Genomic DNA, 26,451 nt, shown 5'->3' with positions numbered 1-26,451 from the left:
GCATACTTCAGAAGGTCTCTACATAGAAATAGACTACTTCCTAAAACAGTTAAGCAAGAGTCATCAGTTCAGCAGGCTACTACTTCTCATCTTACCTTTGGTCCTAGAAAAATATTAAAATATAGTAACAATAAAATGTATACTTTTATAAATCTTCAAAAATTATACTGATGTGCTTATTTTATACTTACTTGTACTTAATTATACTGATCAGCATTATTTTAAGAATCTTAATTTCCATGTTGATGAGAAAGCAATGTCTACAAAAAAAGATGAAAAATGAAAAGCAGAAAACTTCTGAATTTCTGTATCAGCAGAGGCATACTGACATTGACTTCTACATGAAAAGGTGTCATTGTCATATTTTAAAGTAATAAAACCATATGCATAATTCTTTGGAGTCACAGAGTACTTTTAGATGTATCACCATATGTAATGCCATTTTCACATCAACCTTGCTAATAGATGCTTGTAACTCACACCTCCCTTGTTTTTTTTTTTAAAAGATCTTATTTACTTATTCATTCATAAATAAATATGTCAGGCAGAGACATAGGCAGAGGAAGGAGCAGTCTCTCTGTGGGAAGCCTGATGTGGGACTTGATCCCAGGACCCTGGGATCATGACCGGAGCCAAAGGCAGACTCTCAACCACTGAGCTCAGGTGCTCTGTCTCCCTTCCCTTTATGAGTGAGAAAAATGAGATATCTATGATCCACTACATAATTAAAAGATAGTAAAACAAAATCAAAACAAATTGAATGAGATTTGAATTTTATAGGCTTTAAAATTAATATGGAGTCTGAGGATTTGGGCATTTTTACTTTTTACATTGCAGTCTGACATATTTCATAAATGCTCTTGATACATTCTTGATTCTCAATGCACAATTTGATTTTAAATTATGAATAACAAAAAGTAAGACACAGGAAATTGTAAGAGTATGTAAGTGAAGTAATACTGAGATGTCTTTCATCAGGGGCTGAGTTACTCTGTGTTTAAAAAATTCTTTTTAATCTATAATGTCACTTTGTTCAATTAATACTTGTATATGTACAAATACAACTAAATTTAACCAGTAATCTCCAATGGTTTAATTGTGATAATAATACTAAAGCCAAAGTTTTACTACCTATCCATAAGTCTAAAATTTAAAAAAGTCTCTATTTCCACACACCTGCCATTTATTTCCACAAACATACATAACAAATGTCCATGACATGCTGATTCATGGCTAGTTGCACATTGGTGGGTTTTGCCTTCAAAGCTTTAGACCTGACTTGCAAAATGAATCTCATATGGAAATATGAATTTGGCTACCAAAATACCAGTAAATAACTACTTAAAATGTAAACTCTGGGATCCCTGGGTGGCGCAGCGGTTTGGTGCCTGCCTTTGGCCCAGGGCGCGATCCTGGAGACCTGGGATCGAATCCCAGGTCAGGCTCCCGGTGCATGGAGCCTGCTTCTCCCTCTGCCTGTGTCTCTGCCCCTCTCTCTCTCTCTGTATGACTATCATAAATAAATTTAAAAAATTAAAAAAAAATTTAAAATGTAAACTCCTCTCTGCCATTCAGCCTTTTTAATAACTGCCTAATCATGACATATTCTTCTAATATTATGAAAGCCTTGTTATCTGAAAACTGTAAAAAGAAAATTAATATTCATTTATATGTTGATACACTCTAGTTTCTGTTTATTGCATCTCCATTCCCAATGAGCCACATTAAACCAAAATTATGATGACAACTAGAGCTGCGTAATTGAACTATGGTCATTTTAAAAATCTATCCTAAAATGTTTCAGGAGTATCGACCCTCTACTGATACATGCATCACATGTGTGTATATGTGTGTGTACACACACATGCACATCATCAGCTACATAAATTTCTCTTTTCTCGTGGCCAACAAACAGATTAACAGCCCTGTTCACACATTTCAGGGACAAAACTGATAACAGAATTTTACACAAATTAAGACAGTTTCTAGCTGCTTGGAAAAGAAAGAGAGGTCAGTAGGGGAACATCTGTCAATGCGAATGGGCTATTTATTCTTAAATCTTCTCCCACTTCTTTATCCAAATGAGCTGCAGAGAAACAGACTATTTTCTTAGAATGGGGGAATTTTCTCTTAGAACATTAGTCATTCTTACAATAAGCCTGATGTAAAAATAATAGGAAACTAGCCTTCAAGTGAGCAGATAAATTTAAAAAAGGAAAAAAAAAAAAAGCAAGTAATGTTGATTGGGGGTACAGATTATCTAAGCAGATATGGAAATATATTTGCCTTCAATTAATAGTTTCAATTAATTTGCACATTGATTTGTCCATGCTGTAAAAATATATACATGAACATTTAAGGAGATAAACACAGGCACAGCAAGAGCAAAATTGCTGCTATGAATCTTTTACCTATTGAGATCCAAGAATAGCTACTTTGGTTCCTAAATATATTCCTTGAGCTACGCGAATCCACAATAAGGGACTAGAAGTCTTGCTTGAAAAAGATCAGTTCTGGGAATCTCTGGGTGGCTCAGCAGTTTAGCACCTGCCTTCAGCCCAGGGCATGATCCTGGAATCCCGGGGTCAAGTCCCACATCAGGCTCCCTGATGGAGCCTGCTTCTCCCTCTGCCTGTGTCTCTGCCCCCCGCCCCCGCTCTCTCTTTCTCTGTATGTGTGTCTTTCATGAATAAATAAATAAACTCTTTAAAAAAAAGAAAAAGATCAGTTCTGACTACAAGTTGGTCAACTGCCTACACATAAGTTACTGCACTGCCATAATATACTGGGATACAGAACAGTTCAACAGTCCAAGGGGGTGACACCTTGCAATGTCTTAGCTTGCCCATGCTGCCAGGGTAAGAAAGGACACTAAGACATTATATCGCCCAAACCCACAATGCTCTCATTAACATCATTGTGGGGTTGTTGCCATAGGTCCTTTAGCCATTCCATCTCCATGGCCTATTCCATAGCAATCACATGGCAAATCAGCAGAAGGTTGTAAAACATAGAAAATTTGCACAAGGATTTCCTCCTCTGATCTTCACAACAGCCCTTTGACATATACTGATAAGCCATTTTTTTAAATATTTCAGTTATTTATTCATGAGAGAAACAGAGAGAGGCAGAGACATAGGCAGAGACACAGGCAGAGGGAGAAGCAGGCTCCCTGTGGGGAACCCCATGCGGGACTTGATCCCAAGATCCTGGGATCATGACCCAAGCCAAAGGCAGACACTCAATGCCAAGCCACCCAGGTGCCCCTGATAAGCCATTATCATTCCTACTATATAGATGAGGAATTTGAAGCTTGAGAGTTTCAGGGATTTGTTCACATCCATGCAGGTGGTAAAATGGAAGGGGGCTGGTCTTTTGACTTTTAGCCTACTGTACTCTGTAGCATCACGATGAATTACACACCACTTTAGCAGAGCTGCTTAAATATCAAGACTGTGTCTACCTAGTCATCACAATTTCAATAATGACTCATTAAGTAACAAGTCTCCTTTACTAAGGAACCTATCTAGACATTGAATAGACTGAACCCAGTCAAACAAAAACAATAAAACAAAAAATTTTGAATGAATGTCTACATGAATTCTCACAGTACAAGCTTTCATTTCCTTAGATTTGGACTTCATAGTCCTACCACAATCTTTTCTTGTTTTTTTTTTTAACTATGGTCTGAGCTTCTTACTAGAGTTTCTTTTTCCCTTGTGGACAATTGGTATTATTTTGGACAATGTATCACTAAGAAAACAATGTTTTTGTAATTACGTAGCTAACAAAAACCATGCATCTCTAAAATATCTTTCCCAGACATAGAGCAAGTTGTAACACACAGCTCAGTCTACAAAGCCATTCACATTCATCCACAGGCCTTTTCTTCTTAGATAGAACCATTAGCCCCAATTCCTCTAAAGAGTTAAGCTCCATGGGCTGACTCAATTTGTTAATCTACTGTAAGAGATTTTATTGGTCAGATAAGCCTACTGTGCCAGTGCACTGAATATCATTCGACCTCTCTCTCTTGCCTCAGAATGCAAAATTCTGCCAAAATTTCGTCCTTAAAGGAAAACACAGGAAAATTACTCTTAACATTCTACTCAATTCAACAAATTCTTATTGAGTGCATACAAGACATTCCATTATCCATTTTGGAAACCTTAGATTATATTTCACTTCTTGATTCTTGCATTTCTCACAAATAATCATCAAAGCCAGTACACTGTCTTAAAAATATCTTTCATATCTGGGCCCTCCTTTCATTACAATGAATGCTGTCTTAGCTTAATTATTGATCTTTCTTCTAAGTATGTATATATGTATGTATGTATGTGTGTATGTATTTGAAAGACAGCACCAGCGCCAAGTGGGGGAAGGGGCAGAGGGAGATCGTATCTCTTTCTGCAAAGGATACCATCACCACTTTACTACCTCCCAGCTCAAATTCTTTTAAAACCATCTTCAATGAGAATTCTTAACCAACCACTCCAAGTGAAAGGTCAGCTTCCTTTCTTTATATACCCTCCCACTGCGTCTTGTACCATACTTGGAATAATACCCCTTGTGTTAGATAATAACCCTTCTTATGTTAGTCAAGTACTTTTATCCACCATAAGACTATGTTCCTCAGTTCAGAGATTGTATTGTATTGATCTCAGTAATCCCTACACCCAGCATAGTACCTGGAACATGTAGGTACACAATAAATTCTTGATAAATAAGTCAACAAAGGGGAAGGAGTAAACTAATGAATCTGTAGTTGCCTTTCAGGCAGAATCATTTACCCAGTGTTTTAGTACTGAGTTCTAAAGGACTAGAACATAGTCCTTTGATTTGGGTCCAAAAAAAGTACTCTATAGTTTGGGCCACCTCCTAGGAAGAGCAGAAGGAGATGGGGTGAATGCCTTCATGGATCAGGGGAAGGCACCACACACTGAAAAACAAATTTGCGTGTGAATTATGTTATCCAAGATACCGCCATTTTCTAGGCTTTTCAATTGAAGCGATTTCTCAGATTATTGGAAGAGTTCTGCTTCTCACCTTATTAGCCTCAGCTTTTTCTCCTCTCAGGGAAATCCATTTCTTTTTTAGACAAGCTCTATAAACTCCATGATTATATCAAAATAAGCAAACCACTATTCATCAAGACACAAGAGAATGGGATACAGAGACTTAAGGATACTTATTCCCCTTCAAGTAAGAAGAACAGAAGCAGGATTGTGCAAATAATGCTCCTGACAGTATTTAAATTGTCTTAAGCAATAGGACCCTGGAGACTCCGGAGACTGGGAAACCTATGGACACAATGAGAGCCACACCAATGATACAGTCAATGATTTAACTTCACCTAATACCACAGCAGCCACCCAGTGCTCCAAATCACCAAAGACTAATAAAGACTGGCAAATCAACCTCTGTTGGCTCATTCTGGTCCCTGGGCAGTTACCTACACAAGACTACTGGCTTCGCTCCCCACCTGGTTGCCAGATGTTTGCTGACTTCACCTTTGAGCACAGCTAAGAACAGAATATGTCACCCAGAGGGCTACACATGTCACATGCATGCTCTGTGCTCACATTTTAAAAGTAAATAATAAGATCCATTCTAAGACTTTTAGGAGAGCCATTTAAGCACAGGCTACAATGTAGGTGTAATATAGAGCAGGGAACGCAGCTTGGGAGGTTAGTTATGCATATATTTTGCATATTTAAGATGGAATTCAGTAGTCTATACTATAAATATAACTCAATGGTAACATCTAAAAATACCTAACACAATCAGAAGTGGTCTGCTGGTTATTTCATTTCATAAGAAGTTGTTCTGCCAACTACAGTACCTGCACTAATAAAATAGACCTGTTCTTAGCAAGTCTTGTTTTTTAAAACACTGAGCATAGCCCCAGGGACTCCAGTATCCAAGTCATATCCTAAATGGCTTCTATATAACGAAAACCATTTATCAAAAACTCTTACTGCACCAATTTTTATTGGATCATCTTTGAAAGCCCCTACCCGCAACTTCCCTCCTTGGACAATAGGGAATAGGGAGTCACAGCCACCATTATCATCAGTTTGAGTTTAAAACTAGAATCACAATACCCAGAAACTGCAGGACATACAAGGCTCCTTTTCAGTCACGGCAAAGGGGTTGTTAGAAAAAGAGCTTTGTCTACCTGTAAATACACACGAGACAGAAGTCCAAAATAGAATTGTGAAAAGGAGTAATAGTCGAAGTGAAGGAACTTGTAACAGACAACCTCTGATACCTGGGCAGCAGGAGGGCTTTGTAACTCTTACACTATAACCTTCCCTGCAGAAAACTGCCCGATCAAGCATGCTTAAAAGAACCTGGCTCCCGGTCTACTCCCTTGCTAGTGTGGAGGCACGGGTATGATCAGCTAGCCAAATACAAAAGACCTTTATCCATTGCTGCAATTTAGATTGACATAGTTCTCTTTTCCAAACTTCAATATTGAATACATTTTTTTAAATGTCTGTGATTTCTTTAATGCTACAACCTACCTCTTGAAGATCTGATAATCCCTTCATGCAGCAAATTGCCCATGTAACATGTCTCACTAGCTGGGTGGTATGGAAGTCAATTAACCTCTCTGAGCCTCAGATGCTTAAACATGAATTATTTAACTCACCAGGTCATTGTGAGGCTTGGAAAAAATAAATGTAAAATAATCGGTAAGGAGAAAGTGCACAAAAATGTTGACTATTATTATCATTATTAGTATAGAAATTGTGTTGTACTTCAGGCCAAGCTCCATCCCAGGAGGAAACTGTGATACACAGTGCTTCTCACCCTAGAACAAGTTCTGCGGCACAGCTATTAATCTTTCTCACTCCACTAGGGTTACAACAGGGATCTAATTACTAAAGCTTTTCTCCTTTCTTTGCTTCTTTCTTTTAGAAAGCAAATGTGCATTCTATGGAAATACAGTGTGCCACTGTTCGCTTGTGAATATACCCTGTTTACCCTAATCTTTCACTGACTGATGTTACTAATACATTTTTTAAATCACTTCTTGAGTATTGATGGAAAGGAAAGCATAAGAATATCAAAAAACAGGGACAATTATCACTTTGTAGAAATCTGAAAAGAAACAGGAAGTACACTCCCCAAGCACTGTATAAATCCTTCCATAAAGAACTTTTGTTTTAACAGATCACCTTAGGAATTTCAGTAGACACTAAGGCCTCTCCTCCTATCTTGAGGAGGATTTCACTAATCATTTTACTCACTGTTCTATCTATTGCTGTTGGTCATTTCGATTTCAAGCCAGCCAACACATATCTCCAGACACAGACAGTCACTTCCTGAGGGGTGGAAATGACAACAGCAGCATTCCTACACAATGAAGAAGGGAAACGAGATACTCCTTGAGCCACAAGGGCTGCTGCTTGTGCTGCAAAAGATGGCAGGTGCATGGGCTACCTCCCCAATCAATACCCACGCTGTCACTGATGCCTTTTACTCCCCATTTCTCTTTCACTCTCTTTTCTACTAGTCTTCTCTAGAATCTTCCAATTGAACAGGTCATTTACTTCATTGATCTTTTTCTGAAGAACTCTCCCTTAACTAATGAATTGAACCAATCTCCCATCTCACTGCCTTCTTATCTCTTCCCAAAGAACTATAGTTTATACCTAAGATTTATCTCAATTGCATCCCTCTCTGGTTCTTTTCTTGCCCATGCTTTTTCTTTCTCTACAGAGACTTCCTTTGAACACACACTTGTATCTTAGGATACCTGTCAATTTCCAGAATACACTGATATGCAAGAAATAAATCATCACAGGGCACCAGGGTGGCTCAGTCAGTTAAACATATGCCTTCAGCTCAGGACATGATCCCTGGGATGGAGCTCCACATCAGACTAGCTGCTCAGCAGAGAGTCTGCTTCTCCCTCTGCCCCCCCCCCCACCCCCGGCTTATGCTTGTGTTCTCTCTCTCTCTCCCTCTCTCTGTCTCCAAAATAAATATTTTTTAAAAAGTAAAGAAAGAAATCATTGCATCAAATACCTTGTTCTTTGAACTTTACCCTACCAATTATTACTGACTTTTCTAACTGACACAAACCTACCATTTATATTCAGATTAAGATCAACCCAGGTTCATGCTATGAAACTTTGTGCACCAAATATAGCATAAGAGCAATAGTTTTAACTATGCTTGAACATAATATTCACTAGGAATGTTCAATATGGAGCCCAGAGGGTAGCTCGGAGAGTTCTTGCCTCACAGATTTCACACCAAGGATCTCTCATAGTGTGATCCAAGGACTACCCTGAAAATGCAGATTCAGATACTTGGCACTGATCTAAGAACCTCCTAGATTAGAATCTTTGGGACAAAGGCCCAGAAACAATGTTTTAACAAGCTTCCACAATGATTCTTAACTGAGCCAAAATATGAGAACCACTGAATATATGAACAATTAAAGAAACAAAATAACAAAACAGAGAGAGAGAGAGAGTAACACAGTGAAAAAGTGCACTGGCTTTATAGTCTGAATGACCTTAATGTAAATTCCACCTCGCTGATTTTCTTATTTTATTCTCACAGGCAAATTATTTTACTACTATGACCTTCAGTTTGCTCACCAGTAAGTTGCTGACTCTAAGACTCACTTGTAGGGACAAAAAAAAAACAATATATTTAAAATACTTAGCACAGTCTCAACCAATGTAAGATACCATTATGATATTCAGGGTCTCTGCATTGCAAAGTGCCACTGGAATTGTAAAACTGCAGCCCTCATAGGTATTATTTCTTAAGAGGAACAGGACAGGGCACGTGCTACAGGGATTTGAAAGGAGCTTTCATTGTACTGAGATAGAAGGGAGAAGGTACCATGGCAGAGGTGGCACACAGCTTTAGGGTACTGAATGTGATTGAAACATGCACTGTTGGCAAAAATGTCCTTCCCAGGAAATTTCCTAAGTCCTAACACCTCAGTAAATTGTAAATAGCTTCAAGAAACAATTTTAAAATTACCTTGTTATGTCCTTCAACTATTTCATGATTAAAATGATCTATTTTTGTATTCCCATACCATAAATTATTTTCAGTATTAAAATAATCCTCAAAGTTATCTCAAGCTCTGTGCTAGTAACAGGATGTTGGTAGTTGTTTTATGTAGCACATTCCATTCCCTAAAAGATGACAGAATTTTATACAGACTGCTTCTCAAGTACATCATGTTCTTTATATACAAAATGACAGTGCTGACTCCTGCCAGGAGGGGGTACTCTGGATTGTTATACTATTATTGCTGATGGGTTGCAGCTTTTCCATCACCTCTTTGAAGAACTGTGTGAAAGACATCCACTGGGGGTCAGGAAGGTTGCCTTTAACAAAGATGAAGATTCACCTGCTAATGAAGCTAAATGGCTCATGACAGGATCAAGAGACTTGATCCCATTAACAATATACACTAATCAATTAAGCCAACTCACTCTGCGCCAATCTTATTAAATCTCATTATTCCTATGAAGAATAAAGAGAAATTCCTACTCTATTTCAAAAAATGGAGAGAAGTTTCAAATTCTAAAACTTGCAAAAATAAGGTAACAATTACTGCGTATATAAATACAATTTCAGAATTCAAAACAAACTCAGTGCTCAATCCATAGGATGTGTATTTTCTCCGAGTGAGAAAGCCTCCTTTGAAATGGAGTATCTGCCTAAAAACAAAGGGGCTGAAGCAACTCATTTTACTGCAGGCAACTTCTATTAATGTCACATAGGGGAAGATACAGTCTTTGCTTTCATATTCCAGTTCTGCAGGAAAAAATATTCATATATATATGTGTGTGTATATATATATATATATATATACACACACACACACACATATACACATACACATATTAAAATAGACTGAGACAGATCAACACATATAAATAGCTCAATGCAACATCTGTAGCAGTCCTTAAAATTGTATTAAAGTCCTTGCTGTTTATCAGGTTGGTAAATCATATCAGCTCCTAGTTATTTAAATTGCCAGTTGCCAGGCAACCACATCTTCTGTCAACTGTCATTCACTCTTAAGTTCCTCTGCAACACTCCTTTAAGAAAAAAAATAGTGAAAAATTCTTGAGATGCTTATTTTGGGCATCAGAAATGCACTTAATTTTATCCCTGAGCTTAAAGAGTCTGAGACTTGTGTGATATTGAGAAAATAAACACGTTCAGTGAGTTGGAGTAAGAGCAGTACAGGTAGTGATGTGGATGAGTACCCAGACAGAAAAGTTGAGAGACATTGTTAAAGGAAGTTTTTCCTCTGGAACTTGGTCCACGGTAAAGGTATGTTTGTGATAGAAGCGTTCCAAAAGAAAATACGCACTGAGGGAAATAGGTGATTCTCAACAAAACTGATGTCTAGTTATTTTTATAATCATGCACTCACCACTGAAGGATGAATAAGCATTACAGTCACCAGTAATCAACAATGCCTAGCTTCTGACAAAAAAAAAATAATTACAAATAATTTACTGCCATCTCATGAAAATTTCTACTATATAAATGTTTCATTTTCTTGGATGTAAATCAGCATCCATTTTACTCACTCCAAGAGTTATCTACCAGTAGTATAAAATTCCTCTTCAAGGTCAGAGTGCTCCTCAGTCACGAAGATAATATAATGCAGTATCTATGCAATTGACTCTACCAATACAAGTAGTTCTAGAAGTGTTGCTCCCTGTCTCTCTGGACCTCAGTTTTAAACTAGATCATCCCTGGGGGCACCTCAGTGGCTCAGTGGTTGAGCATCTGCCTTTGGCTCAGGTAGTGATTCCGGGGTCCTGGGATGGAGTCCCACATCAGGCTCCCCACAGGGAGCCTGTTTCTCCCTCTGCTTATGTCTCTGTCTCTCTATGTGCCTCTCCTGAATAAACAAATAAAATAAAATCGTTTAAAAAATATAAAAAAATAAACTAGATTAACCCTGAAGTTCTTTGTAGCAATAAAATTTCATAAACTCATCAACCTTTAAATTATATAGTTCTCAACAAGTGCAGCCTGTATAAAACTGGGCCAACCCAATAAATCAGACTTGTGTTGCTACAGGTCACAAATACAGAAAGATACACATATGTAAATAAAAAGCAAATTATTAAAATGAACAATTTACTGTTATACAAACATTTAAAAATCAAAAGGAATATCTTCATGACTTCAAGAAGGATATAATTTCTTCAACAAGACAGAACTTGTCAACTTTGAAATTAAAACCCTTGTGCAATCAAAGAAACTCTGGAAAAGTGTAAAGATAAATCACATCGAGGAAAAAATATTGCAATGAAAATAGCCAACAAAGAATTAGGAACAGGAATATTTTAAGAACACCCATGAATCAGTAAGAAACCAAACCAAAACAAAAAAAGAACAATTTAAGAATAGGAAAAGGAAAGGAATGGGCAATGAACTGAAAGGAAAATTTCAGCAGCCAATGATTATATGAAAAGATGCTCAATGAGATACCAATCATGCTCGTCAAATTGGGTATCCTTTTTAAAATCGTATAATCCTAGTGTTGGCAAGGATATGAAACAACTGAGATTTCACTTTCAGAGAGCATATTCTAGACACGTACCACTTAGAATAGAAACAAAACTATGTAGTCAAGAGGAAGATTTATAACACCTATGACCTGTGGGAGGCAGAATAATGATGTCCCTAAAGATGTTCGTGACCTAATTCCCAGAACCTGTGAATATGTTACCTTATGTAGCAAAGGGGGATAAAGGTTGCAAACAGAATTTAGTTTGCTAATAAAATAACCTTAAAATAGGGAGATTATCCTGATTATTCAGGTGGGCCTGATGTATTCACAAGGGTTGTTAAGAGTGGAAGACAGGCAGAAGGCAGATGGAGATGTGACTATGGAATAGCAGAGAAATGCAACAATGCTGGCTTTGAAGACAGAGGAATGAGGCCACAATCCAAAGAAATTGAGCACTCTCTACAAACTGTGAAAGCAAAAAATGGATTCTCCCCTAGGGGTTCCATAAGAAATACAGCTCTGCCAACACCTCTTCCATTTAACCCATCAAAGCCTGTGTTAGACTTCAAATCTCCAAAACTGAGAGACAATAAATTTGTGTTTTTTTAAGCCAGCAGGTTTGGGGTAATTTGTTTTAGCAGCAATAGGAAACTAATAAATGACCCAGCAATTATTCTCCTAGGAAAATTCTCCCATGCGATTACTTGGGCAAAATCACAAAAAAATGTTCACAGAAAGATTATTTAGAACAGAAATTTTGAAAATGATCTAAATGTTCATCAACAGGACAATGAATATATGAATACAGTGCTAATATATAATAAAAGAATACTCTATAGTAATTAATATAAAGGACCGATAGCTATATGCATCAGTATCGATACATTTCAAAGTTTACTGTAAATTAGTGAAATAACCAAGACATTATTTGTACAGCATACCATTTGTAGAAGGTCCAAGAACATACAAAATGACATGGTAACATTAGTGAATAAATATATTATAGCTAAAGAATAAATAAATTGGTAGGAATGATAAATACCATACCCCCAATAGCTCCTATCTTTGAGTGAGTGCAACGAACAGAGTGCTTCAAATACATCTTAAAAGTTTACTTCATAAAACAAGAAGTCCTGGGCAGCCCAGGTGGCTCAGCAGCTTAGCACCGCCTTCAGCCCAGGGTGACCTAACCTGGAGACCCTGGATAGAGTCCCATGTCAGGCTCCCTGCATGGAGCCTGCTTCTCCCTCTGCCTGTGTCTCTGCCTCTCTCTCTCTCTCTCTCTCTGATCTCTCATGAATAAATAAATAAAACTTAAAAAAAAAAAGTCCTGAAGTAAATAGGATAAAATGTAAATATCTGACAGGCACATAGGCATATATATTAAATTATTATTAAATTTATTGTTCATATTTTTCTGTTACTGAAATATTTCACAATAAACAACATATGCTCAATGATGTATTTCCCACATGTCCACTGACAAACAGGCAACCCAATTCTCTCCAAGTTCACAGAAAATGATCTCACCCAAGGAAGTATCCCTATTAACTTGCCAATTAAAAGACAAAAATACCAAAAAGCAAATATCAATATTTGACCCAATTTTTGTAACCTTCCAAATGTACACTGAAGTAAGCAAATTTTTATTTTTCTTTTTATTTTAAGCAATTTCATCTTACTTCTGAAAGTCAAGAAGTAATTCACATTGGGAGAATTTCTTCTGAGTGTCTCCAAATAGGCACACCCAGGTGTGAAGAGGTCTATTTGTAAGTGTGTATTTATGAAATGGACTATAATAAATATGCTGTCACCTTTCAGACCAAAAATTGAGATGGTTCATTTAGAAATACAGTGTTTTAAATAGTTGTCAGACAAAATGATATTTTAACTATCATCATAAAAATGCTCCATCAATAAGTAGTAATAAACTTGTTTGCTAGAGCACAAATATTAGGGAAAAAATATAAATCTCCTTTTTGTGGTTTAATATTTTCCCTTTATTTATACTTCTATCAAACATGTTTCAATTCCTATTTTTATCTTTTTCAAGTGGCAATGTCTGTGTAAAGCCCTGAGGGCACTAAGAGTAGGAAATGACTATTCTGCTTCTTAGGAAAATATAAGAAATGAGGGGGTTTTCCACTTTGTCTGCTTTTCCTACTGAACTGGAAAACTTTAACTCTTTCTCTAGGAAGCATTCATAACTTAGAATACTGGCACTAAACTGTTTTTGATACAAGAAAAATATAACTATAACCTAAGAATAATGTATAATAAATATATGACTGGTGAAAGCAGAAGCATTGTACTAAGCCAATTGTTATTAACATAAGGCTTACTTAACCTCTAGAAAGCCAAGATCCCTGTCCTTTGGGGCTGAGAAAGCTAAATTAATTATATTTCATTCTGGGTAGCACAAATTTAATACTTCTGCCTGCCAAAATGCCAACCACAACATAAAAAGCAATAATAGCAACTCTAAAGAAAAACATGTTCCTTTGTTCTTTCCCTAGCCAAGCCTGACTCCCGACAATATACTTCAATCAACAATTCTGAATAGTCAACATGAAGACATGTCATATGATTATGCCTAAAATAAAAAATAAATGTACCATTCCAGGTTAAATTTATATAATACTGTTTGAGGTATTAATGGACTAAGAACTATCATCTAGGAAACAGTGACTTAACTATTCCAGCCAGATAATATCTTATAATCAAAGCTTATCACTTTGATAACTTGCATTTATGCAGAACATTACTACCTACAGCATTCAAGAATCACTCTTCAATAGAATAGAATCTTCTTCAATATGACCCCTTCTGCTTCTTGATCTTACCTTCTGTTATCCTTTTCTCTAACCAATCAGCATGAAGACACCTGGGTTGGTGTCTACTAATTTTCTACCTGTCTCTTCTCCAGAGAAATGTCATCTCTTATGCTATCCACTTCTTCTGAGGGGTCTTCCTCTCTGGCTAGGATCATTTCCTCCTAGGTCAAGTTCCTAGGTCACACTCCCTAAACTTAATGGAATAGGGATCTCTGAAACCATCTTGGCAGCGTTTTCCTCCTTTAGAGGAAATTCCCCACTCACCTCAGACAGACAGATCACCTCTACTGAAAAAATCCTCTGTAAAAAACTCATCAAATTCTTCCATTGATGAATAGATTATAAGCATTTATTTTTTTAAGATTTTATTTTTTCACACACAGAGAGCGAGGCAGAGACACAGGCAGAGGGAGAAGCAGGCTTCATGCAGGGAGCCCAACGCGGGACTCGATCCTGAGTCTCCAGGATCACACCCTGGGCTGAAGGCGGCACTAAATCACTGAGCCACCCAGGCTACCCAGATTATAAGCATTTAAAAGATATTCTTTACAGGGAGTTAAGATATGCCTCTCTGTAAGTTCTATGTACTGCTTTACTTCACTCATTCTTCTCTGGGTGATCCATAATCTGTTATGTTATATATTCATTCAATTATTTGAATGTTATTCTTGTTCCCTTCAAATCTTTAACACCCTCTGTTTATCCAAGTAAGCCTCTGTAACTTAATACCCTCAGCCCCATAATATGCCCAGCTCCCACCATCAATCACTCTTAAGCTAGCATATGACTAGTAAATGCTTGGAGAGAGTACAGTGGCATATAGGAAATAGCAAAGCCCTTACCAGTTCAGCCAATCTAAAAGCATACTACTGCACTCAGTCCCCTCACATCACCCTGGGTTTATTACTTCAAATTATTTACTTCTAGTGACATTATCTTACTTATTTGTTGCTTCTTGTTGGGTGTATGTCTCCCACTGCTAGTCTACAAAGTCCATGAAAGTAAAGATGCCATCCACCTAATTCACCAGAGAACAGTACCTGACATATGACAGTCCATATATACCATTGATTCTTCAAATAAAACCTACCTAAAGTATTGCTTCTCAATAATTTTCACCGGACATATTCATATATATTCTGGATCTCTTATTGACCTATGTCATATAATGTCTAAGTGCCGGCCATAAACTGTGGAAATACAAAATGAGTGAAATTTAGTTTTTGTGGGCAGGGGGGGTTCCCAGAATTGGTGATGACAAGGTTAAGTTCTGGGGAGGAACATAAAGATATCATTCAAAACATGTATTTGTAACAAACATGAAGCACTGCAACGCCATCCTGTTTCATTTTTTTCAGACTTCAGGAGGTTTGAGACTTCAAGAAGGTTAGAAGAAATGTTGCTACTATAGGTACAAGGAACAGCACTGGTGAACAGTGCAGAAGTAAGAGAAAGGACATTCTAGGAACTGCTACCAAAGAATATGATGGCCAAGGAGAAGGTTGCGGGGGGGTGGAATGTGAGGAGTGGACTTGGGAGTTATCAGGGCAGATTATGAAAAGGAGGGCAGCGAGAGCCTCTGAAAGAATTTTAACAAGAGTATGACCTCATCAGGTCAACATTTAGAAAAACAGAAAATGCTGGTGTCAGAATAGTGCATTCAGCAGAGAAGGGGATGATTAGGGGCAGGATGATGGGGAAGAAGCTGCTGCAGAATTCCAAAGAGATGACAGGAGAGTGAGATAGGAGGATGGACAGGGACCACAAGAGTAGGCAGCAGGTATATTCAAGGCAGTAGAGCCAACTGGGTCAAATGATAAAAGGGTGAGTGAAAAGGGACATTAAAGATGACCCCCAAGCTTTCTGACTTGATGAACTAGAAGGGGAAAGGGGGCCCAGTCACAGAATCAGGATCAAGAATAGGAAACAAGAAGCTCAGAAGCCTTCACCTTCCTAAACAGAGGGAAGGAAAGACAACATCAGTATGGTGCTCCCTAAGAACTGGTATTTAAAGGGATCTTACCTCCTTTAGTCTTTTTTTTTTTATTTCCAAATTTTCTTTAAAAAATGTGTTCTTCATAACCAGAAGATATTTTTACTTCTGATTTTTTTCAATAAAACTGGCTTTGTTATTTTGTTTCCTTATTTCCCATTGAAGAGTCTGAATGTCATTAAAATCAAAACTAGATGATCCATGTAGATAGATTTAGGGGTTTGGAAGTTTTATTTTTTGGCATAAATATAACCACCAATATAAGACTGTGATATTACCAGGTGAGCCATGTCAACCTGGGTTTTAATGTGGTTATCTGTTACATGCCAGAAAATTTTTGTGTAATGCCTACTACTAGGTCATACTGTGTATAGAGCCAAATTCTGCACAAAATTAATAGGTAAAATAAAAGGGACACTCATTTCCTCTAAACTAGTTTGTTTTCAGTTTTTATTTAGTTATAGCAGACACTCATCTTACTTATAGACTTAACATCTTGGACATGGTAATTTAAACAGATTTTGTCATCCCTGCCAATAAACAGAACTCTTATATAACACGCCATCTTCATAAGCAGATTGACCACAAGCACCACATACGTGGAATTTTTTCAAAAGTGTCTTAATGTAGACAGTTGTATGGTAAGGGTTAACAAACAGTCTAACTCCATCTCCTGATTTCTTTGAGGAACTTTTTTCTCTAGGTTTTAGGAAAAAATCATTACTAGTATTTTCTACAAAATTCAAATATGCCACTATGGAGATTTATTCATTTAGCACAGTCTAGGTGCATGGAATACACCAGTTACAAGAGATGAGGGGAAAAAGCTCCCTGCCTTCATGTAACTTACATTTGGGTAAGAGAGCAGCAGAGGGTAGAGTTTTCATATTTCCACAAGGTAACTGTAAATCTGAAGTGGTTCAAAACTAAAAGAACCAAAGAAGGGAACTGAAGGATCTTGGTGGGACTGAACACCCAACAACTAAATCCAATGGTTCTGTACATGCTACTCATACAATGGAAGATTTTAACATAAGAGGATCCCTCAGCTTGGTAAGTGTTTGCTGCTATAGGTTTGCTTCACAGACTCAAGTGCAAAAAGAGATGGAATCACAAGATGTGAGCATAAAACCGAATACTCTTGACCTGCCAAACCCTCTGAAAGGGGGGATAACCAGGTTCCATCTCAAGAGAAGCAAAAGTCAGCAGCCCTATGAGCCACCAGAGATGAAAAGCAGAGGACCAGGTGAACTGGGAGGCTTTCAGATTCACTTGAGATGAGTTGGTCCCAAAAAGGCCAAAACTCTATGGCCAGTTGTCCCTTCTGTTCAAAGCAGAGAAACAGCTGAGAATTAACAGAACACCAAGTCCCCTGCAAGATGAAGAAGGGACAACAAAATTCTACACAGTAATGCTGACCTCATCCCAGGAACAACAGAACAGATTCTCTTAACATCTTGGGGGCATTGCAGACTCCAATGCACTTAATCTTCAAGCATGCATTTTTTTCAAAAGGGAGAAGAATCTCAAAGATAGGAATGAGAACTGCCAGAGCAGGTAGGAAGGAAGAATAGGCAAGGTGAGGGGTCCCCTCTGAGGGTTACTCCTCTGATTATTCTGGAAGACCTTATATTTTAAGGTAGAGTTCACTGAGTCAAATTAAGTTACTTTTTTTAGGCCAAATGAAGGTACTTCTAATTTCTTCCACCGTCCCATACAGCGGGTGAGGAGATGGAGGAGATCCTTAGACATAGGTTCTTTGTAGCTTAGGCCCATTTTCTCTAAGCAACAGAAGAGTAACTCTTACACAGACAGCAGGTGGGCAGGGGTTGGGGGTTGGAATTCTTCTGGTAGGACTTTTTACTCAATTAGGATCTAGGAAAATAGTCCTAAAACAATGAAGAACTAGGATCAATTTGATAATTAAGAAGCTAAGGATTTGAAGGTGCCTGGATGGCTCAGTTAGTTGGGCATCTATCTTTGGCTCAGGTCGTGATCTTGGGGTCCCTGGGGTCCTGGGATCCAGACCTGCACGGGGCTGGCTCCCTTCTCAGCAGGGAAATCTGCTTCTCCCTCTGTCCCTCCCCCTGCTCATGTGTGCTCCCTCTCTCCCTCAAATAAGTAAAATCTTTAGAAAAAAAGAAAAAGAAAAGAAACCAAGGATTTGTTTAGGGAACTCATCATTCAAGGAACTGATAGTATATTGTAGGCCCTATCCAATATTTGCTTTCTGTATCCAAAGCTCTGATTACACTATGGTATTTAAAGTCTATAAGGCAAATATTTTTAAAAATAGTATCTTAGAACAAGATCAAGACTGTGGTCATTTCAAATTAGTAATAATGAAATGACACAAGTAACTAAGAAAAAAGGATATATGAAAATGCAAAGATGATGTAGTTTTGGAATATACATGGGATTTGGTGGGGTGAGGTCGGGAGCCAAAAACCAAGAAAGAATTCTTGAGATGTCTGGTGTAAGGTGGTGGTTTTATTAAAGCACACGGACAGGACCGGTGGGCAGAAAGAGCTGCTGCACCTGGGTTGTGAGGGGAGGCTGATAATACACTCAGGAATTGTGGGGAGGTAAGAAAAACGGAGGTTTCAAAAGAATTTTCATATGTTAAAGAAGACTCACAGGGTACTGGAAGCCTTGCCATTGTCAAGTTAAGGTTGTTTTTCCTTCGAGCAAGGCATTAACATTAAGACAGTTGGAAGCTTTCTGGAGGAACAGTACTTTCTGCCCACTTCAAGTATCTGCCAATGGGCTGCAGGTTATAAGGACATTTAATTGTATCTAGATTTCCTTCTGGAAACTAGGTTATTCATAAAAATGCTTTGTTCTTATAAATTACTAAAAGATTTGTAAACTGAGGGAGACTTGTGTCTTACAGGATTGTGATCTCTGTAAGTTATCTATCTGTTTTTCCTTTCCTTAGTTTTGGAGCAGCCAGGAGTGCCTGAGGAAAGTCACACAAATCCCACAAGGTGAGGAGCGATTTGCAGGATGTCAGCTTCTGCTTCGTGCTCAGCTTGCCTTCTGTTCCCTCATCAGAGGTAAAAGATAAAATCCAGCCCATTCCATGCCCCACCACTACTCTGAGAGCCCTACAGTTATTCGGTCAGAAAATACAAATAAGCTCCAAATGCCCCAGCCGTTTAACATTTTATATGATGAAAGAAGCCGTCTCAGTATCTGTATCACAAGTACCCTGGAGTGTTGAAAACTTGCCTATTTATTCTGGGATGTTAGTCCTGAATATTAGAACTTCATATTAGAACTTAATATTCCTTTCTGAATACCAAAGTTTTAAAGCATTTACTATGCAAAATTTCCTGCCCAACCAAACCAGCAGTTCAGGAAGCAGAGTACTGCCTGTGGGTTCTGATGGCTTTTAGACTCCATGTACCTGGGATCAAAGGCAGGATTTTCAGATAATTTTAAAGCCCTTGCTAGGGTGCTCAGAAAATGTTCAAGGCTTTTAAGTTTATCACTAGATGTAGAGGGAGGAGAATCTCTTTTCAAATAGATAATTTTTCTGCAGTCCTGAAAGTGCTTTTTAACAAACCATAATCACCTCAGTCAGATGTACTGCAACTAGCAAGGGAACAATACAGTTTACTTTTGAAAGGACTCTGCAAAATACTCATTACCAAACAATAGAAGCAGTGCTTCAGCAAGGGCCTCGGTTCAACTTTAAAATGCTTGAAGCCGAGGGTGGCTTGCTTGCTAATCAGGGCATACAACTTTTCACTAACTATAAAGAAGCTTGTTTTCATAGTGGCTGGTTTATTCTAAAGAAAAATGCTGTTCATTGAGAATTTTATTTTTATGAAGGAACAGGAAGTCAAATTCTACTGTAGCCACTTGATTAAAAAAAATCTTACAATTTGACTTTCCATACAAAATGTGACCTTCAAATTAAATGCTATGTCAACAAAATAGCTTTGTTTTTAACTTAATATTACTAGAGTAATTTACAGAAAGAACCAAGATAAATACATTCAGTGGTATAAGCATATACATTAAAATCTTTGGTAATGGGAAAAAAATTTTATTTTTTCAAAGTATTGCATACCAAGTAACAACTTATAAAAAAAATTTCTAAGTTATCATAGTTAGATGGATGTATTTATTTACACAGCTAAATAAATGGAAAGTCTTGAATAATCCATTGTCCAAATATAATTACTAACAATTCCCCTACATAATATAAATTACCAGTGTAGTTTTCTAATTGTATTTGAATTAAAATAACTGTAAGAGATGAGATGAAATCTAGATCTAGTCAGAGTAACATGTTTTCCTAAGTTCTAAGGAAGATGATGTATTTTAATATTTTTCTTATTTTAGAGTGCTCAAAGAAAAAATCTGTAAAATAACTTGTATGCTCATATTCCAATTTTTTAAAAATACAACAAAACTCATAACCTTTCATTTCTTCTTCAGACTAATTCTGACTTTGTGGAGATAGGCCATTTTCCTGCTGCCAAGAATCCCTGTGCAAGGGACCATCCTTCCACCACTGGCTTGTCATCAGAGCCTCCTTTCTACAGGGGGAAGAGTCCCCTGTAAGTCTAGAGATTTCACTTTAGCAATACGTGAATTTTACCTGGGCAATGAGTGCCCTGGCTTTGGCAGGAAAAAAACCCTGAATCCTGCCCTTCCACTTTTCATGAATTGAGGTTGGATAAGGCCTTGGACTTCTCCAGGGTGTCATATTCATTTCCTAGGGATGCCGTAACAAATTATCACAACTTGGGGCCTGAATCAATAGAATTTATTTTGTCACAGAAGTTCTGGCAGCCATAAGTCCAACATCAATTTCAAAAAATAAAATCAAGGTATCAGTAGGGTAATACTCCCACCAGAGGATCTAGGGGAAAATCCATGTTGCCATTCCCATTTTCTGGTAGCTGTGGTTTTCCTGGGCTTGTGGTGGCATCACTCCAGTCTTTGCCTCTATGGTCACACTGCTTTTTCCTCTTCTCTAGTGTCACATGTCCCTCTGCCTCCCTCTTATAAGGATATATGTGATTGTATTTAGGGCCCACCTGGATAAGCCAAGGAAAATCAGAATAATCAAAAATATCTTAATCACATCTGCCAGGTCCATTTTTGGCCATTAAAATAACATTCAGGGGGCTGGGTGGCTCAGTCTGTTAAGTATCTGACTCTTGATTTCAGCTCAGGTCATGATCTCAGAGTCGTGAGACCTAGGCAAGGATCAGACTCCATACTGGGCATGGAACCTACTTAAGATTCTCTCTCTCCTTCTGCCTTTTCCCTCATACATTCATGTTCTTTCTCTCCAAAAAAAAAAAAAAAAAAAGTAACATTCACAGGTTCTGAGGATTAGGATGTGGATATATTACAAGGTCCCATCATTTTAGCTTACTACAGGTACCTTGTTTGATCCAACATATTACAAAATTGTTTATGAAACCTAACAATTTATTCTCTATGAGTCTCAGAAAACAAAATAATAGCAAAACAAAGTATGTGAAGATTATAAGTAAAGCATTATAATATAAGTTCCATAATTTCTTGGTGCCAGAGGGTAAAATAAAATGTCAAGAAAAGGTCCAGATTATAATGATATGATGATGATACACGATATATTAAATATTTAATATCCCTAAGCATATTTTTCACTATCTAAAATACATAACTTTTTAAATATTTTAAAATATATTTGATTAGGGGCATTTGGGAGGCTAAGTCGGCTAAGTGTCTGACTCCTGATTTCAGCTGGGGTCATGATCTTGGGATCATTGAAACAAGTCCTCCAACAAGCTCCACAGTGGTGGAAATCTGCTTAGGATCCTCTCCCTCTGCCTCCTCCCCCCTTTCTAATAAATAAATAAAGTCTTTTAAAAAAAATCCATTTGATTACCAGGTTTAGAAATAGAAGATTACTAGAACTGTTAGTAAACACAGGTATAATCATAACATTTATTGGTTTAGACCCTCATGCTAAAAATCATTATCTAGGGTGCCAGGAAGGTGTAATGAAGAGGAAGAAGTACTATGAATTGAGCCAAGTCCTAGATTTACATCCCTGCCTTGCCCATGACAAGGTGAGTGACCTCAGACAAGCGCTTATGCTCAGTTTGCCAATCTGTGATATGACAAATGTCCCTAGGCATTTCCCAGCCAATCAAGATTCATAATGAAACTGAAGTTGAACCCCTAATTCCTTGGTTGGTGCAAGTCCAAAGTAATCCTCTCTCTCATTACCAGTTCCTAGAGAGGTTGGAGCCTGTCACCCTTTCTGCTTCTTGAGCTCTCTCCAGCACTATCTACTTATGCTAAGAGTCCATGTCAGCACAAAAGTAAGAATACTAATAATCACATCATCATTATCATCAGCATTATCAGCACCTCTATGGAAAGCTTCCCACCATCTTGGCTTTGGATCCCTTTTTTTTCTACCCCCTCATCTCTCTTCCCCATTCCCTCCAACTCAGACAAACCTATGAAATCCAATCCCTTGTCACATGATTCTGTGATCCAGTTCTCACTCTGACATCTTGGAACCAGCAACAAGAAAGGAGAGAAGGCGAGGAAAGCATCAAGTATGTCAGAGGTTCATGGGGTCTCCCCAGAACCCTCATCAAGACTGCACACTAACACATTTCTTTTCCTACCAATAGGTTCTATTTTTATCAAATTGATAAGACCTTGTTATATTTTAAATGGGGCCAATACTATGCACTTGGAAAGGTAATGAATGATGAGAATTAAAAGAGAAAATAATTTAGCACACTGTCATGCACGTATTATGAGCTCAATAAATATTACTGCTATCATTATTATTATTGATGTTACTAATATGCTACAGGGGTTTAAATTAGATCTTTTTCAGTATAAACCATATAAAAAAACTTATAGTCAATATCCATAAATGGACTACAAAAACTATTGAAGTCAGAATCATAGTTTGATTCAATGCTATATTTTAAAGGGTTGTCATGCATAAAAACAAATGCCAATGAATTCCATTCTGAAAACAATTTTGCATAGTTGTATTTTTAGTTTCTCAGAACTGGCCTGATTTTCTCTTCCTTGGGTGAACAGAATTCCCTCTGAAATCCCTAATGTAGCAAATAAAAAGAGAATATTTCTAGTTTCAGTCAAGTATTATTTGGGTTGAGGAAGGGAATGGGCATGGAGATGAAGCTAAAAACACAAATCTGATTCAGAATCACTCTCAGTGTTTAAGAACGACCAATAATGCTGCTCACAAATGTTGACAACTTAAAATTGATCCTCTTCTTTTTCTCTTTTATGGCAGTTCCTGTAACTAATTTCTGCCTTTAAAGAGTCCTGCTCAATTTCTATTGCTTCAAATAGTGCTGTGCATAAGAATCTCTAAGCTATGGGATGCCTGGGTGGCTCTGTGGTTAAGCATCTGTCCGGGCATGATCCCAGACTCCTGGGATGGAGCACCACATCGGGCTCCTTGCATGGAGCCTGCTTCTCCCTCTGCCTATGTCTGCCTCTCTCTGTGTATCTTTCATGAATAAATTAATAAAATAATTTTTAAAAATCTCTAAGCTACATTCAATCTATGAATTTTGATAATGACAGGTGTAAGTACAGCTAATGGTGGAAATTAACCATAGCGTCATTGGTCTTAATCCATCAGAGTTATAAAAGAATTTATATGGTCACCCAAGGCTCATTTCTTTTCCTAGCAGTCCTTTAACAACACTTCTTAATTAATATATACTACAACATTAGTGAAAAATAATATGCTATCCAGCAGAAATAAAGCAGGTCAACTTTGTATCGCTTAGCCACAAGAGATTTAGTCTCTGAAATACCAAGCTGCTTGGTAAGGGGACTTGGACTTTAAAGCAGTCCCACAGCATGAACACAGAGAACACTATGGTGCCAAGGAGCCAGCACAGCTACAGGAAACTTCCACAAGGTTATTCACACAATGGTTGTAATGGATCAGTTCCAGGAGGGTGAACATTATAATCAAGGCTAAATTTTACTCTGTTGGCCCTGCCTGAGAAGAAGCACTTAGGCATTTAAAAAACAACTTGTGTGCAGGCACGTGTGTATGTGTCTGTGTGTACACACAGATATGTATACACATAGATATATAGATTTTTAAAAAATAACTTCAAACAAGCAAACAAATGTAATGCCACAGAAATGTTGCATGCTTCCCACAGCAATTTCCAATAGTCAAATGGTTTTCTCTGAGTAAGCGACATGAAAGCATTTACAAAAACATGCTGCTTTCCCTTTTTCCTACAATAATCATTTTTTCCACTTGATGCTTTTGGTTATCTGACTCAAGTGCCATTTTAGATGCAAAACAACCAACAAAAATGAGCCCATTAACTCATTAAAAAGGTGTTCACGCATACAGAATAAAAACTCAGTGAAAAGGTTCATATCTGCTGAATAATGTGTATATCCTACAATTGCAAAATTAAGCCCAGGGATAATAACCAGGAAAAACAGACATCACACGAAGCTAAAAATAAGCTGATGCCAAAGCTACCAGACTTAGCTCCTAAATGTCCCTAAAATGACAAGAAGTCATGCTGTGTCTAGTTTCAAGTCATGGATATTTGACAAGTCTTCTCATATGTCATCTAGAATATCACCAATGCTTAACAAAAAGCCTGGTGGATTTTTTTTTCCTTAAGAGGTTGATATGAGGAATGAACAGCTCTAAATATATTATAAGGCTCTGACACATCCAAAAACTACAATTATTTTCTGTGATTAATCCTGTTTTATACTGACAGCATGGGTATGTTGGAGGGAATTAGTTCTGCTTTGAATGGGAGTTCAATATTCTGGAGGTTTTTTGTTATTAATTTCTAATGCAATTTATGACAGAAACTAAGGATGGGGAGTTGGTGGTGCGGAGCAGAAGTTTGAATCGAGATTTGCTTTCCTTGACAGACCGCTGGTACCAATTGTTACCATGGTGAGCAGCTTCATTTATGTTTGAGGCCAGAGGACATAGTTAGACCAGGGCTCAAAGTTCATAGCCAATTGATTTAATTCTGAGAGCTATTTTAAAAGACTGTTAACCTTAGGATGCTTTTCAAAATAAAATCAAATAAAAAATAAAGTCACTTTATTCTGAGGAGGGGGAACAGGATGCACTGGGATTCTGATATAAAGAAACAATATGATTTGAAAGGCTTGTTCTTCATTCTCAGCCTTGAATGACCCACCTCACTAACGACAGATTTAGGCTAAACTTTTCATTTTATGGATAATAAAACTAACACCTCACAGATCCAAAGAACTCGGCCGAAGTCAGTTAATGATTCTATACCATTTTCTGAATAATCTTACTTAAAAGAACACACTGTCTTTTTTGGAAATTCTTCAATTCTTCCACATAATTCAGGTGATGTTAACTTATCTGACTCCACATAGAATAAACTAAAAACTTCAATAATAACATTTGAGTATATTCTGCTTATTAGTCCTCATATTACTACAATCTTATGAGAGTTTCTAAACACCTTGAACGTAGTTATATTTTACTTCTGTAGTTAGCAATTTGAAGACTGTTGTGAATTTTGGAAGCTACTAATTGTCTCAAGAAGAGAAATAACGTCACTGGGACACATTGGCACACTAAAGGCAAGAAAAAACCCTTAATTGCTGTGACTTGGGAGCAAAATGAGGGAAGCAAATGAACACGCAATAGAGAATTTTTAAAAAGAGGCGTGTGAAGGTGTTAGAGAATGGAACACATTCAACTCCTAGTTCTCTAAGTCTGTAATTACCACCTGGCCTAAAGAACAAGCAGTGATTCTCCATAATCTATCTGTTGCCATTAGCTGAAATAGCTCTTAAATACTTGACGTCAGCTTCTTCTAAACCTAAAACAAATTGGGGAAGTATTTGTCTTAAATTTTGACCCCAATTATCAATCATTACATCATAATTTGTAAATTTTGTACTGCTCAGATTACAAAGACCAAAGATGAGCGAGCATGACAGCCTGCCTGAACCTGCTTTCTTTAAAGAGGTCTTTCTTTCCAAAGTCCTTCGTTAGGATTGAAGGCATCCATCACCTCATATGGCAGTGTCCATTGTCACCCTCCTCT

General features: G+C 37.5%; 1 protein-coding gene across 3 annotated transcripts in view; it reads right to left on the bottom strand.

Annotated features, from left to right (window-relative positions):
* HDAC9 (histone deacetylase 9) overlaps positions 1 to 26,451 on the bottom strand; it is a 911,202-nt gene that overhangs the window by 840,966 nt on the left and 43,785 nt on the right. The window contains exon 1 of one of the 3 annotated variants that reach the window (XM_038557035.1): positions 192 to 237. The exons of the other annotated variants lie outside the window; for them this stretch is intronic. The gene's annotated coding sequence lies outside the window, so the exon portion shown is untranslated. Of the gene's footprint in view, positions 1 to 191; positions 238 to 26,451 lie in introns of those variants that run through there. 3 annotated transcript variants of the gene reach the window in all.

The sequence above is a fragment of the Canis lupus genome, chromosome 14, assembly GCF_011100685.1.
Source record: "Canis lupus familiaris isolate Mischka breed German Shepherd chromosome 14, alternate assembly UU_Cfam_GSD_1.0, whole genome shotgun sequence".
Lineage (NCBI taxonomy): Eukaryota > Metazoa > Chordata > Mammalia > Carnivora > Canidae > Canis > Canis lupus.
The sequence above is the reverse complement of the archived record's forward strand: the minus strand, read 5'-3'. Positions and strand labels throughout refer to the sequence as shown.